The sequence below is a fragment of the Macaca nemestrina genome, chromosome 13 (genome assembly GCF_043159975.1).
Source record: "Macaca nemestrina isolate mMacNem1 chromosome 13, mMacNem.hap1, whole genome shotgun sequence".
Classification (NCBI taxonomy): domain Eukaryota; kingdom Metazoa; phylum Chordata; class Mammalia; order Primates; family Cercopithecidae; genus Macaca; species Macaca nemestrina.
This window is the reverse complement of record NC_092137.1, coordinates 114,298,424-114,314,259: the sequence shown is the minus strand read 5'-3', so window position 1 is coordinate 114,314,259 and position 15,836 is coordinate 114,298,424. Positions and strand designations below refer to the sequence as shown.

General features: G+C 40.5%; 1 long non-coding RNA gene across 2 annotated transcripts in view; it reads left to right on the top strand.

The window, feature by feature from the left end:
• LOC105490149 (uncharacterized) overlaps positions 1-14,650 on the top strand; it is a 57,757-nt gene extending 43,107 nt beyond the window's left edge. For both annotated transcript variants that reach the window (XR_011612080.1, XR_011612079.1), the window contains 2 exons: positions 4,442-4,537; positions 5,116-14,650. This is a non-coding gene — a long non-coding RNA (uncharacterized lncRNA). The remainder of the gene's footprint in view (positions 1-4,441; positions 4,538-5,115) is intronic.
• The last annotated feature ends 1,186 nt before the right edge of the window (positions 14,651-15,836 follow it).

Below are 15,836 nucleotides of genomic sequence, written 5' to 3'. Positions count from 1 at the left end.
ATCATCCCGGAACCCCTTCTGCCAATGACAATGTCAATGGACTTGAATTTCCTATTGACTTTGGGGTGAGAGGGCTATCTCTTTGACTCTTCTGAGTGGTACCTTTCACTATCATAAAGTTTACTTCCCAAGGAATTTTCCTTGTGATCTCAAACCTAATCTGACCTTCCTTTTATAATCGCGCAGAAAAGGAGAAATTTTTGCACCGTGTTTTATTGCCAGGAAGCCTGGGTCTAGTTGACTGACTTCATAATGGACTCCTTCTATGATTTTATTCTAGATAAACTCTGTTATCACTCAGGGAGGGGATAAAAGTGACCAGAGCACCCAGATTTAGGGACATCAGTGCACTGTTGCCTCCTTAAATATAAAAATAAACCTGCAAATTGTTTTGCACGTGTAAATTCTAAAAAATGCTACATTCGTACAAATAAAAAGATGTGTCTCTTCTTCAATATTATTGTGAAGCTTTGAGAAAACATGTATGCGTCTTGGAGATGGGGAAGGATTAGATTTAAATTCATGTCTAACCTCCTGAATGCATAGCTGGGATTCTTCTGTGTGTCACTCAGACAAATCAAACATCTGCATCTGAAGGACACAGGTAAGGTTAACAATAAGTATATCATTAAGAAAAAACAATTTTGACAATATTTACATTCCTCCACTTCATTTAAACATGTTGGTGATCTGAATATTTTTATTTTACAAATAGTTTGCAAATTCTATTTTGAAGTGTTAAGAAAAGTGATTGTAATCCAGAAGGAGACAGTGATCTGGGATAAAGGTAAATGAGATGGGGATCAGAAGGGAACTGCTTCTGCCTGTGCCTCAACTTTCCCATTCCCCAGTGAGAGGAAGGACTCCTGGGCAAGCTTCCTGCAGCCATCCCTCCCAGGGAGCTGCTCCTGGGAGCAACACGAGGCCTTCTCGCTACCCACTTTCCAGCTCCTACCTTGTGAAAGAAACAGGTTCTGACTGGGCATGGTGGCTCACATCTGTAATCCCAGCACTTTGGGAGCCCAAGGTGGGTGGATCGCCTGAGGTCAGGAGTTCGAGACCAGCCTTACCAAAGTGGTGAAACCCCCTGGCTACTAAAAATACAAAAATTAGCTGATTGTGGTGGTGGGCACCTGTAATCCCAGCTACTTGGGAGACTGAGGCAGGAGAATTGTTGAACCTGAGAGGCGGAAGTTACAGTGAGCCGAGATTGCGCTATTATACCCCAATTTGGGCGACAAAAGCAAAACTCCATCTCAAAATAAAAGAAAAAGAAAAAAGAAACAGCTGCTACTGGTCTAAAATAGGACTTACTGCCCTGAGGGAAATTTCCATTTTTCCTCTGCCTGGGCCAGAACTGAGCAAGTAATTGTCCTGGCCATGGTGCCCTCACTCAGGGCTCTCCAGGGTGGCAGCAGAGGCCCCTGATCTCTTCTGCATGCCAGGCTGCCTTTCTCTCTCAGTAAAGACTGCGTTTCCTTTCTCTTCCCTCTCCCTCTCCCTGTAGCCGCTTCTCAGCTTGTAGGTCTTTGGATCTAGGAGATGAGAGTTTCAAAACTGTTAGCATCTAACTTTGATGAGCACTTTTGTGGCTGGCAAAAATAAATCATAAGTTGGTATTTCAACTCGTATTGTCCTCCATCCTAGAGGAGATAATAGAGAGAAGGGATGAATGGTAAGATCTTGTTAACGAAGTCCCATTGCTCCCAACATGAGCAGTGTGGTGTGGGAAGGAGCGGTTACGCCTGTGTGCTGTGCACGAGTGAACTGAAAGCACATGTCAACTCATCGGCAACGTTAGGCGGTGTCCATACTCTTCAAATCAACCCTTTTCCTCTAGCTTTTAAAGAATCTTCTGAGGACCAAATCTTCATAAATCCCATTTTTGTAAGGCTGCTCTCAATTATCTCCTTCAGGAGCCTGTGCTCTGTGTCCCCTTGTGGGCTAATTGAATGTGTTGTTAATGCAAAGCTGATTGCTCAACGTTTGATTTTCCACTTAAAAGTTTGGTTTCGGGGATGGGTGTAGGATGGCAAATAAAAACCCTATTTTCCCCTCCTGCTTTGGTATCTATTAAGAAATCAGACATAGGGGACAGAAATGTAAACTAAAATATCAGCTGTGTTACTATTAAGCTGATTAGAGAATATGGTTTAGATATGCACCCCCTTGCCAATTTGGCCATTTTAGGATCAGGGCCCAATATGGGCAAAGCCAGCTTCTGTAAGCTTGCAAAGAGCCAAGAGCAGGTCAAAATGCACCTGGCAGGGGACAGGTGGATCCAACAGAGACTAAGCTGTGCCCAGCCCACCAGGTTCCACTCATTCTCTGCAATTCACGGCTCACAGAGGTCTCTCCTACCCAACCAGGAAGGAGGGAAGAAGGGGTAGAGAGAAGCTGGAAATGTTTTTCCTGGGTTTTCCATGCTCAAAAAGTGACACAAAAATTTTCTTCTTTCTATGGTAACACTAGGATTGCAGAAGATTCCTGTTTACAATTGTGTGAACATTTGTATCCCCAAAATTCCTCTGTTGAAATCCTCATCTCCAAGGTGATGGTATAAGGAGATGAGATCCCTGGGAGGTGACTGGGTCTTGAGGGAGAAACCCTCACGAATGGGATTAGTGTCCTTATAAAAGAAACGTCGACGAGCTCCCTCTCCCCTTCCACCATGTGAGCACGTGGCCTGAAAGCCCCATCTACGAGCCAGCAAGCGGTCCTCACCAGACACCGAATCTGCCAGCGCCTTGATCTTGGACTTCCAGGTTCCAGAACTGTGAGAAATCAATTCCTGTTGTTTATAAGCCACTTGTTTCTGGCATTTCGTTATAGCAGCCTGGTCAGCGTAAGACACTCTTGGCACATGAAGCCACCTCCGACATCATTAGAAAATGAAATAAAAATTAGACAGCACTTGTAACATGCTTATCACAGCATCTGCCACACAATAAGCTCTCAATCCATGTTATTTTTATTGTTGGTATCATTATTGTGCCATATGAAGGTCGATAGCTCCCTCAGATTCCAAAGTATTCTTTTCTAAATAAAACAAAATAATCTACTTGGTATTTTGAAAATGATACTACGTTTATTAGAAATGCCTTCTATTCCTTTAACAATAGCTGGTGAAGACAGGTTGATGAGAGGTGCAGGAGCGGCTTCCTGGAGATTGAAACTTTTTCACCTTCTGCCCTTGTCTTCTCCTCCTTGATTCATTGTTTTCATGGGCCATAAGCACAGAGAATTTTTGTTTCAATTAGCCATGTAACATCCCATATAGACCAACCGCAAAGACTCTTCTCCTGGCCAATGTACCTGGAAGTGTCCATTTTAGGGGGTGGAGTGCAAGGTATCCACGCTGCAGCCTGCCCCACTTCACCAGTGCCTGTCTTGGAGTGACTGTGAGGGAAGCCTGCAGCTTGTCACGGCAACCGAGCAAAGGTGTGATGTGGCCGTGTGGACACGAAGGAATGGCTCTGCCCAGCTGCATTCCAGATGAACACTCCAGGATATCCATGGAATGATGAGTAATTTTACTCCTACCAACAATGTCCCAAATACTGCACTGCTATGTACGTCGTGTGCCAGTAAGCCTTTAGAAATCACAGCTACTGTAGAAGCTAAGTACCATTACCCTTATTGTATAGAGGCACAAACTGACTCGCCTAGAAAGGAAGTGATTACGTAGAGGTGCAAGAGTAGTAGGTAACAGAGCTGGTTCAAGCTCATGCCTTTGTAATACAAACTCAGGCTTCATTTTTTTCTTTTGCACCAAGACTGCCCTCTTTGAGAAACAACAATATTTGGTGTGTTTTTTCAGGGACTGGGGTTCTGGGGTTTCATTTATCATGAAATATGCATTATGCCTCTGCAATAAACTGGGTGCCAGGAAAAAGCCATCTCCCCTGACAACTACAATACAGTGGAGGACACTAAGGACTGAGAAAGGGTAAAGATGGGGCATGCCATGGGCAAGCACTTACGGGGGGTTGGGCTGAGTGAAGGGCTACTGGCGTTCAGGAAAGCAACCTTGGCTCAGGTAAGAGTGGGCAGCTTTCAGCCAGAAGCAGGGTCTACAAAGTGAGGGGCGGTTGGCACCGGAACAGAGGTTACTAAGGCAGAGGGACCAGGGAGGCAGAGGGCACAAGATCATCTGAGCCATGTGGAGGCCTGGAAGCAGCTCAGGAGAATCAGAGCCAGGGAGAATAGCAGGAATTAGTGCAGCAGTGAGATCCGAGGCGGGGGAGGTAAGCAAGGGTCCAATTTCACTAGCCAAGAAATTGTTGGTGTTAGCCTACAGGCACTGCTTAAGTTTACATAGGTTGCAATCATTTTGACCTAGAAGCTGGGAGCCAAGAGAACGGGTAGGACCTGTGCTGGCAGAGACTGTAGTGGGAGATAATGGTGATGATGGTCTCTACTGTTGTCTAAATCTTTTCAGGATGAAGACGTATGTCCAGCTAGAATCATTTGTCCTTAAACCAGGTTAAGTTGCCGTCCATGCCAAATGAGTATTCAGGACAGAGGTCATGTACAGGTACAGTCAAAACTTAAAATCTTGTAAATTATATATAAAATTATTTGAAGCTATTTAACACCTGATAGCACCAAACAATAAATTCTTTGGATAGCTTCACAGCCACATTGCCTATGGAGCAAATTGGGGCAAAACACGGAAGAGGCATTTTTTATTTTATTTTTTGAAAAGTGGTCCCTTCATCCCTCTGGAATAACTTTTATTTATTTAGGAACTCTTCATTCTGGCTTTCTGAATCTGATCTGGAAGATAGGCATTGTTTGGACATCACAGTTCTTTAGTAAAGGTGGTTTGGCCAAGCAAAATCCCAGGCAAATTCTGTTTTGAATTCCCTTGGCCTCCACACATGCCATCAATTTCAGCTACCTTCTGTCTGGATGTCCCCTGCCAACAATTTGCTGCTTGATCATTGTTTCCAATTGCTAAAGTGACCCTTAACTATGGCTGCTAGAGAATTCCCTGGTTCCCTCAAATCAATGGAGAAATCCTAGAACAGTGGGATTTTGTTGTTGTTTTTTTACTAGCCATGTGCTCCATGCAAATTCTTTGATAGCTGCATGTTCTCGTGTCCTAAATAGGTACGCTAGTACTCAGAATGCTGGTGATGTGACCTCAAAAAAGGAGGTGCGGCTGTGAAGACAAGATGCTGTCTATAAAGGCCTGCGTGACCTGCCAAAGGCTATCTTTTATAGCACCAGAGAGGAGCAGTTTTTTTAGCTTTTGTTCACTGCCCAAATGTTTTGGGAGAAATCTGTGCTAGAGTGGCCAAAAAGGAATAGAACCTACTCGCGTGTACATTCGTTAGGTTATATTATCTGAAAAACTAAGCATATTATGTTATAGAATTATCACCTCTAGTGAAGCCCAGCAAAGAAACTTCGACTCCTACACCAAGAATGGAAAAGAACGACTCTGAGAAGGGACAGCGTCATCTACTTTTGCACTCAGGCTGGAGTGACTCTGCCCTGTTTTCTCTCCTCAGTTCTTCAGGCTCCTTAGCAGCCGTGGAGGAACGCCTCAAGTGGTCTCACAAGTCCTGGACTCTGCTTCAGTGAAAAATTGGAGAGAAGCTGCTTTTGGGTGGTTGTTTGAACTTTCCACGAAGAGAGTTCGGATACAGCATTTATGTGTGTTAAAAATGTTTGCAGCATTTGCCCACTTACGAATGTATGCATTCTCTCTACATCTTTCTACATCTATTGCACGTCTTCCCCATAGCAGGAACCATTAAGACTCGGGGGGGGGGGGGGGGCCGGGCCCGAAGTACGTAAGTCTTGGCTCTCTGCTCTGGGAGCACTTGCCAGAACAGAGGGACAGACGGGCAAGCGTACAATTGAAATACAAGGAGATCATGTTTGTAATCGAGATATTAAGTGACTGCTATGAGAGGACTGCTCAATGAACCACCAGTGAGCTCCCTGGCGGTCAGGTCACGCCTCAGTGGAATGTGATATTTGAGCTTCAGGTACTCTACCGTTTACATACAGCTCGACCCCACCAAATCTCATGTTGATATGTGGTCCCCGTGTGCTGGTGGGGAAGGTGGGGCCCGGTGGGAAATGTTTGGGTCATTGACGGGGAGTTCCTTTATGAATGGCCTGGAATGGGTCTCATGGTAGTGAGTTCTGCTCTCCTTAGACTGGATTACTTCTCGTGAGAATAAGCTGATTCCTCTGAGAGGGGGCTGTTATAAAGCGAGGACCCCCTCGGATTTTGCCGTTTCTTTGTTGACCTTCGTCCATGCTACGACCCAGCACAAAAGCCCCCACTGGAAGCTGAGCAGATGCTGGCACCATGTCCCATGAACTTCCCGCCCCGTGGAACCGTGAGCTACAGAAAGCTCTCTTCTTTAGGAATTACTCAGTCTCGGCCGGGCGCGGTGGCTCACGCCTGTAATCCCAGCACTCTGGGAGGCCAAGACGGGTGGATCACGAGGTCAGGAGATCGAGACCATCCTGGCTAACACGGTGAAACCCCGTTTATACTAAAAAAATACAAAAAATTAGCCAGGCGAGGTGGCGGCGCCTGTAGTCCCAGCTACACGGGAGGCTGAGGCAGGAGAATGGCGGGAACCCGGGAGGCGGAGCTTGCAGTGAGCTGAGATCCGGCCACTGCACTCTAGCCTGAGTGACAGAGCGAGACTCCGTCTCAAATAAATAAATAAATAAATTCCTCAGTCTCAAGTATTCTGTTGTAAAACAGGGACTTATAAGAGGAACGAAGACAGGGTCAAATGTGTTTCACACCCTTATAATCACTTCAGTTGAATTAAAAAAAAAGTATTGGGCGTGTGTATTCATTAGGTTACATTATCTGAAAATTAAGCATGTTGTTCATTTCAGTTGGCAAATGCACGGATATGTAACTGCGGTCAATACAAAATACACTGCAGAGCTGTAAGCTACAAATGGAAGCTATCACAGCAAAAGTGAACTTTCTGCTTATTTAACTTTTATATTTAGTACAAAACTATATAGCTTAAATATTTAAAAGGCTTATTTAATTTTTCAAGCCAAAGCTGGTTACGTCTTAAGAGCATGAATCATTCTCAAACATGAATTACAAATAAACAGAGATGCCTGTTTATTCAAAATTCAAATTGGGGAGATCAAAAAATAGACATAAAAACAGATTCTACAAAATTTCATTTAGTTACCACTGAATGTCAAGAATGTACTATTAAAATGAAAATTCTCGTGGTTTGTCACAGGATTAGATGATACCAGATTAACATGAAAAAATCATGAAATATTGAAGGGCCCTAGGAAGTACTAAGAAGTTAAATTCAGTAGACTGTTAATGCTAAATATGTTTGACTAAGTAGAAATTCCCTGAAAACTTATTACTTCAATACTTTATAAATAGTAACTGAATAAACAAAAACATTTACTTCCTCCCTATCTGTTTCCCCTGCATCCTCCCCCTCTCAGGTGAAGGCCGCCCAAACCCTCCAGTCATTCAGGTCAAAATTGCACACTCAATTTGGATTTCCTTCCTACTTCCACTTCCCACAGCCATCGGTAAATCCTATAAGCTTTATCTTTAAAATATGATGGGAGCCTGGGCAACATAGTGAGACCCCTATCTTTACAAAAAAATTGCCAAAAATATTAGGCAGGTGTAGGAGGGCACTCCTGTCATCCCAGCTACTTGGGAGGCTGAGGTACAAGCATCTCTTGAGCCCAGGATTTTGAGGCTGCAGTGAGTCGGGTTCACTCTACTGCTCTCCAGCCTGGGCAACATAGTGAGACCCTGTCTCTTAAATATATATATGACCAGAGTCTGGCCTGTCCACCACCCATTAGGCTGTCCAATCATGCCATTCCTCCATGCAATTCTCCAATGGCTCCCTCCCACAAGTCCTTATGATGGCTTGCAAGTCCTTAACATTCAGGTCTCTTGTCATCTTTCCACTCAAGCCTCCTAATACTGCTTTCCTCACTCACACTGTTCTACGCATACTGGTACTTTTGCTGTTTTCTTTTGTTTTAGTTTGGTTTGTTTGTTTGTTTTTTGTCTCCTTAGGCCCATTCAGCCCTGGTACAGGGGCAAATTCTGTCTGATGTGTTCTCTCAAGGACCTGCTAACTCCTTTACCACCTTCAAGTCTTTGTTCAAATGCCACCTTTGCAATAAAGGTTACCCCAACCATCCTACTTAAAATTGCAGTCTTCCCACTTCCCAAGCTCCCCACCTGATGATCTTTATTCAATATATTTTCCAAAGCAGGAATTACCTTTCAGTACTGTGTAATTTGCACACCTATCATTTCATTGTCTGTCTCCCCCTGTTAGAATGTCATCCTCACAAAGGTTAGGTGTGGGTCTCTTTTCTTCCCCGACCTGTCTCTAAAACAACTCTTGGCACGTAGGAAGTAGTCGTTTAATATTTGTTTAGCCTAAATAGCATTGTCATCTTGCTCTCGCTGCTCCTTTTCCCTCCAATTTCCCCTTGAATCCACTCCAATGAAGGCATCACTCTGGGTTCTCCTAGCTTACTGGTCACATCTTCTAGGACTTCCTTGCCAATTCTTTTTCCTCTTTCAGCGTAGAAATGGACCATTGGAATGCCGCAGGAACCACTTCTTGATGCCTTCCAATTCTATCCTCCTCCCTTCCTAGGTGACAGAATCCAGTCCCAAGGCTAAAATCACCAACACTATGCTGTTAGCATCAGATTTACACCTCTAGCTAAGAGCTAAGAACTTTCTTCTCACAGCCAGAATTGTACTGAGCTCCCCACTTGACATTTCCACTTGGATATCATCAACTAGGCATCTCAATCTTACTATGCCCCAAGCTGAACCCCTACCTCTGTCTCAGGATATGCTCCTTTTGTATTCTCCTTCATCTTAGTCAATGACGACTTGTTGCGCAGGCCAAAAACCTGGAAATATCCCTAATTATTCACTTTTTTTTCATGCCTCAAGTTGTATCATCCAAATATGCCCAGCCCCTGACCATCCCCAGCCATGCCACTTTGAATCAAGCCTTCATCTTCTCTAGCCTGAATTATTGCCTTCTAATTGGTTCCACACGATTCTCCAGCTTGCACCAAGGTGGCCCTCGTGAAACGTAAGTTGGCTCATCTGGTCTCTCTGCTCAAAACCGTCCAATGTCTTCCAGTCTCAATACACGTTACATCCAAAATGTCTACCATGATCCATGAGGCCCACATGATTCAGCTCCCCCCACGTCTTCAGTTTTCCCAGACTGTCACTCCTCTCCTCTTTCCAGCGACACTGAGCTCCTGGTTGTTCCACAGGCATGGGGTGGGCGGCGGGGGCCACATTCCCACCTCAGGGCTTTTGCACTGTGTTCCCTCCACCTGGAATGCTTTTCCCCCAGAGATCCCCAGCTCTTATTCTCTCACTTCCTTCAAGTCTCTGCTCAAATATTACCTTACCCAAGAAGCCCTCTCTGGCAACTCAGAATGAAAACAACACCCTCGGCACTCTCCACCCATTCACCATTCTGTCGTTTTTATCATTCCTACGCCACTTGCGTTTGTTACATTTATTTATTTGTTTGTTTACATCTGTCAGTAGACAATATGACGTCCTTGAAAGCTAAGGATTTTTCTATTGTATTAACAGAAAAGTGCCTGGTTTAAGCAAAATAGTTTTTAATAAATGAACAATATCTTTCTGAAAACACTTTTACTAAAAGAAAATGTATTCCCTTCCTGGGGTAATAAATACTTCATCAAAATTAGCACATAATTCCTACCTCATATCATACACAGAAATTCACTCAAAATGTATCAAAGGCCTAAATGAAAGAGTTAAAACTATAAAGCTGTTAGACAAAAACACAGGAGTAAATCTTTGTGACCTCTGATTGGGCAATGATTTCTAAGATATGGTACCAAAAGCACAAACAATACATATGGTACCGAAAGCACAAAGAAAAATAGATCAAATTTACCTGATAAAAATTTAAAACTTTTATGTTTCAAAGGACATCTTCAAGAAAGCAAAGAGACAACAGAATAAATGGTAGAAAATATTTGCCTATGATGTATCTGATAAGAGACATATCTAGACTATAGAGAGAGAGTGAAGAATTCTTACAGTTCTACAACAAAAAGGTTAGTAATCCAATTTAAAAATAAGCTATGGATCTGAATAAACATTTCTCCAAAGAAGATATATAAGTGACCAATAAGCCCATGAAAAAATGCTCAACATCGTTAGTTATTAGGGAAATGCAAGTCAAAATCACAATGAGACACTATTTCACAACCGCTAGAAATAGCTGTAATAAAAAAGACAGATAATAACAAATGCTGGAGGATGTGGAGAAATTGAAGCCTTCATAAACTGCTGGTGGAGATGTAAAATGATGCAGCAACTTTGGAAAATAATTTGGCAGTTCCTCAACACATTAAACAAGTAACCCAGCAATTCTACTCCTAGGTATCTATTCCAAAGAAATGAAAACATATGTCCACACAAACACTTGTTCAGGAACGTGCATAGCCACTTTATTCTTAATAGCAAAAAAGCTTAAACAATGCAAACGCTCATCAATGGATGAATGGATAAATAAAATCCACTGAACGGATTGTTATTCAGCAATAAAAAAGAAGTATTGACACATGCTACAATGTGAATACATCTTTAAAACATTATGCTGTGTGAAAGAAACTAATTTCAAAAGACCAGATATTATATGGTTCCATTTTTATGAAATGTCCATAATAGGTATATCTATAGAGACAGAAAATGGATTAGTGATTGCCTAGGGCTGTTGAGGCAGGGGGATTGGAGATGACAGCTGAAGAGAACAGAGTTTGCTTTGGGAGCTATGAAAATGTTCTGAAATTGTAGTGATGGTTGCATAACTCTGTGAATGTACTAAATATCTGTTATTTATGAGTTTTCTTGCTTATTGCATTTCTCAGAATGTGAGCCTCATGGGAGTAAACACTTTATCCTCTTCACTGCTGCTCCCGTAGAGCCTAGAATAGTGCCTGGCACATAGTAGACACTCAATAAACACGTATTAAATACATCCTAGGGGACAGCATTGTTATAAAGACTAGCAATCAGTGATGTCAGCAGAGCATATAACAGGCACCTGGAATATGAACCCACAGTAAAGGCAAAATTTGAATATTTATTGAACAGAATAAATATCTTAGATTGAATCATTTTATTCACTGGCAAAAACAGTTTTTGTAAAGAGATGTCTTTGATAACTGAGAGTTTGCTGCATTATTAAATGTTTTAATGAAGTGTCCTCTCATAGAAATTGTTTTATCTAAACACACTGGAGCCTCATCTTAATTTTAACTTTGCTAATTAAGTTATACAAAAAGATTTGCAGAAGGGATTTCAACAAAGACCAACAGCAGTTCCTGCTTGGTACACAATATACATTTGATTCTTCTTACACTTTTTAATGACTTTGTAGATAACCAGTCAAATCATGCTGATTATATAATCCAGTGTTAATAATTATCTTCATGGAATTTATAGTCAATTTTCTAAGGAATCCAACTATCAGAGAAACATCTGTTTGTCCCTCTTCTGTGATTTGTTTCTTGCTTTTAATTTCACTACTGAAACCAAAATGCCATTTAAACTACTTTTTATTCAAAATTCCACATTGCTCATGCAATGGGATATTGGGCTGTCTCACCTAATGTAATGCTACAAAGCTATTTATAGCTGCTGCAGTATCTGAAAGACACAAAAATGGTTATTCTCGGGAGTCTGCCTTGATAAAACAAACACTAAGATAACTGGTAAAGTTTGGGAATTGACCACAAGGTCAAAATACAAATATATTTACCACCTAAAGTATCCCACACAATCCTTTATTGAGTTCACAATTTGTTTTAATGAATTTCTCAGTAATCCCCAAACTCAAGTCATTTGAATCACATTTCCTTATTTTACAGCAAGTATTTGCACTGCTCCATTTTGTTCCAGGCAAAAGGAAATTTCTTCCCCTTCCTCCATAAAAGGGCACTTCAAAAAAACATGTACAATTATCACACAAAAGAAAATCAACAATGAACTCCATGTGATTACTGTTAATCAAATAGGTCATTAATTGTTGGAAGTAATGTATGTTTTAAAAACCTATATTTACATTTAAAAAATATTTTTCGAGTGTGACCAGGATTTTGAAAGGTACTTGTTTTTCTATATTAAATGTACAATAATTGAGAGTGACAAAATCAAAAACACCTTCACTCTTTCTAATAAAAAACAGAATATTTCCAATAAAATGGCTATGTCAAAAGCTAGTTATGTTTTGGTTTTCTGCTGTCTTGCCAGGGTTGTCATGCTAAAGGAAATATATTTACCTGGGCTTTGGGAAGTGGTGCTCTGGCCAGCGGCCCCGGTGGTGGCTGCAGTTGCATGAATGGTGTTTACACTGGGGTGATGGTGTCTGCGTCACCTCCAGCAGACAAGCTCTACCCCCACCCAGATTCATCAACAATGGCTGTGGTTCTTCTGGAAGGATCTGGAGAGGAAAACAGGGAAAAGGAGAAAGCTCAAAACAGAACTGAATATTAATTCACATCAAAAGGTTTAAAATATTAATGTAAAATCCAGTGTGGGAATCCAAAGTCCTGCTCAGACTTTCTCCTGTTTAGCTATTTTCCCCTTATTCAAGCAACATTCAAATGAGAATCAGAGAAGCTCCAATTTAAGTCACTTCAGCTTTGTAAATACCAGGAACAGATGGAATAGAATACCTAGAACCCTTAGTCTTCCTTCCCAGCTTGGCAAAAGACCACATGCTCCTGTGACCAAAATTATATTCTAAATTTTGAACTATTGTGAGGGACTATCTAGTTCTAAAATATTAAGAATTATACCTTGTCTACTGTACATTTGCTACAATGCTCTCAATTGAATCTGATGATACTTCAATTTGAAAGTATTATTACGTCATGGGCAAGCATCTTTTCTTTGGATTTAATATTCTGCAACCACGCTCTTTCTCTTCTGCTTGAAGACCAGAGTCCTCTGAAGTCCCAAGAAGGACTTCAGTTCACGTCTTTCTTGCAATGTTTGCAAGATTTGTCTGAACCTTTTCTAACACGATTTGCATCCATATTCCAGCTTTTAAATGAAGGCACTGTTAAACCCATGCTTCATTTCCTTTTCCATCCTAGCCCCCGACAGCAATTTAATCTCTAATCCCTCTGTCTCAGTGGTTCTACCAGAAGGTGGACTTGGGCTGGCCTGTGTTTACCACACTGAGATTCCCCACTCTGAGGTTCTCCCACAGTCCAATGGAAGTCCCTTACCTCAACAAAGGAAGTTTACTCCCCCAACCATGATCCTGGCATTTCTCCACACCGTGTATCCTCCACACCGTGTATCCTGTCTAGTGAGTTGCCTTGTCCTCTAATGTGAATACTCCTCTCCTCCACCTTAGAAAAAACTTCTGCATTTTTTCCTTGTTCATTTTCATTGTACATGCTTTTTATTGCCTTCTCTAGTGCCCTACAACTAAGCAAGGAGAGTTAAACTATAAACGCAATAAAAAATAAAATCGGAAAGAGAATTAACTTCTTCCTTCCACTCATAGAAATTGAATATCAAAATAGCAGGGATTTCAGGAGAAAAAAAAAATTAATCTCATAGAATGTGTTGAGGTCAGGGGTGTGCAGGGAAGTGGAGAGGATGGATTCCCCCATCCTCTGACCTTCAAGGTCATAGTTATTCCAAATTCTAAAAATAGATATATACTCACCTGAACAGTTTGTGTGTCTAACCACTAAAATTATGAAATGTTCCTCTTTAACTATAATCATGAATTTTGCCATAAATTCTTTTTTGTCTGATAGTAAATGTTGCTGTACCAACATTTGGAAGTAAGTTTGATCTATTTCTGTTCTTTTATTTCCAATATTTCTATGTGGTTTTGTTTCATATAAGCAGAAGATAGCTTTTAAAAAAAAAAATTCACTCTGGCCAGGTGCAGTGGCTCACACCTGTAGTCCCAGCACTTTGGAAGGCAGAGGTGTGGGCGAATTACCAGAAGTCAGGAGTTGGAGATCAGCCTGGACGACACGGTGAAATCTCATCTCTACTAAAATTATAAAAAATAGCCAGGCATGGTGGCGGGCACGTGTAATCCCAGCTACTTGGGAGGCTGAGGCAGGGGAATTACTTGAACCCAAGAGGCAGAGTTTGCAGTAAGCCAACGTCAGGCCACTGCACTCCAGCCTTAGCAACAGAGCAAGACTCTGTCTCAAAAAATAATGATAATTAAAAAATTCAACGGCTACTGTCAATCTTGTAATAAATGTGTTTAATTTATAACATTTATTGTAATTTCTAATATATTTGGAACTAGTTTTACTGCAATTCTTTTCTTTGTACCTTTTTCTTTACTTCTAATGCTAATTCATTTGATAAAGCTTTATATATTTCTCTTTTAAATTAACCTCAGAATATTAACTACAAATGTTTCTGATAAGATCAATGGTTATTTGATGTCTCTATTTCCTTTCTGAAAAAGACAGGAGACTTAGCTCACGTTAACTATACACTGAACAGCAATCTGTTTTACATTAAACGGTGTTCTGACACACAAAGTGTGTTTGTCAATTACGTTATTGGTTTTATTATTTTTTTTTTCCATCCAACTCCTCTCAATTTTATTTTTCTTCTTGGAGAAGTCATTAGGAATTTTTTTCAATTAGGTCTGTAAGTATTAAACCCTATCTTCACACTTCTGAATTTTAAAAAATATTTCTCTTTTTATTTGTTAATAAATTAGCTGGTTATCGAATTTAGGGTTGATAGTACTGAAGAAATCCAACCATCGTCTTCTGGTATCATTTATTGCCAGTAAGAAGCTACCTGTTGAACTTAAGTTAAACTATCTTTCCTTCCTGGTGGTCTCTTTTATGTGATTCTGTTTCACTGTGATATCTCTAAATGAAGATTTATTTTCTCCTTATTTGAAAGTTTTTGGTTTTGTTTTTTTAAGGGCATTTTTAATCTAAGGACACATCTCTTTAATCAATGATGAAAAATTTTTAGCCATCATTTTATCTAATATTACTTCACCATTTCTTCTTTTTTCTTTTTCTGGAAGTCCTGTTTGACCTACTTTAGAGCCTTTTGACCTATCTTCTACAAGTTCATACATTTACATTTATATAAATATATATATTTTTTCTTCACAGTAAATTAATTATAGAAATAGAGAGAGAATATCTATCTACCTATATCTCTGTATGTATGTATATATATATACATGTATGGGTACATAGAAATAGATGATAGATAGAGAGATAGATAGATAGATAGATAGATAGATAATAGATGATACAAAGATAGGAGTAATCTGAATGAAATCCTCAGTACTATCTCTCAATTTTATATTCCCTTGTGAATGTGTCCAATATAGAATTTATTTCAATTTAGTATTTTTTGTGAATTACTACTTTTTTGCCCCAAGATTTCCAACTTATTTTACACAAATACATTTTGTTTAATTTCTGTCTTTTGCAATGTATTATTCTTGTTACACATGTTGTTCTTTTATTTATTTTACTTTGATTCATAAACATACTGAAATCTTTTCCAGCATTGTCCTATTATTTTGATTTTCATCTATAGTGAATTTATATTTGGATTGTTGGTATCTTGGCTCTCTTTCTTAGCACTAGGATTCTGGTTTTTTTCTGGTTTGTTTGTTGTTTTCTTGAGACAGGTCTCACTCTGTCACCCTGGATGGAGTGCAATTGTGCAATCACAGCTCACTGCAATCTTGATCTGCCAGACTTAAACGCTCCTCCCACCTCAGCCTCCCAAGTAG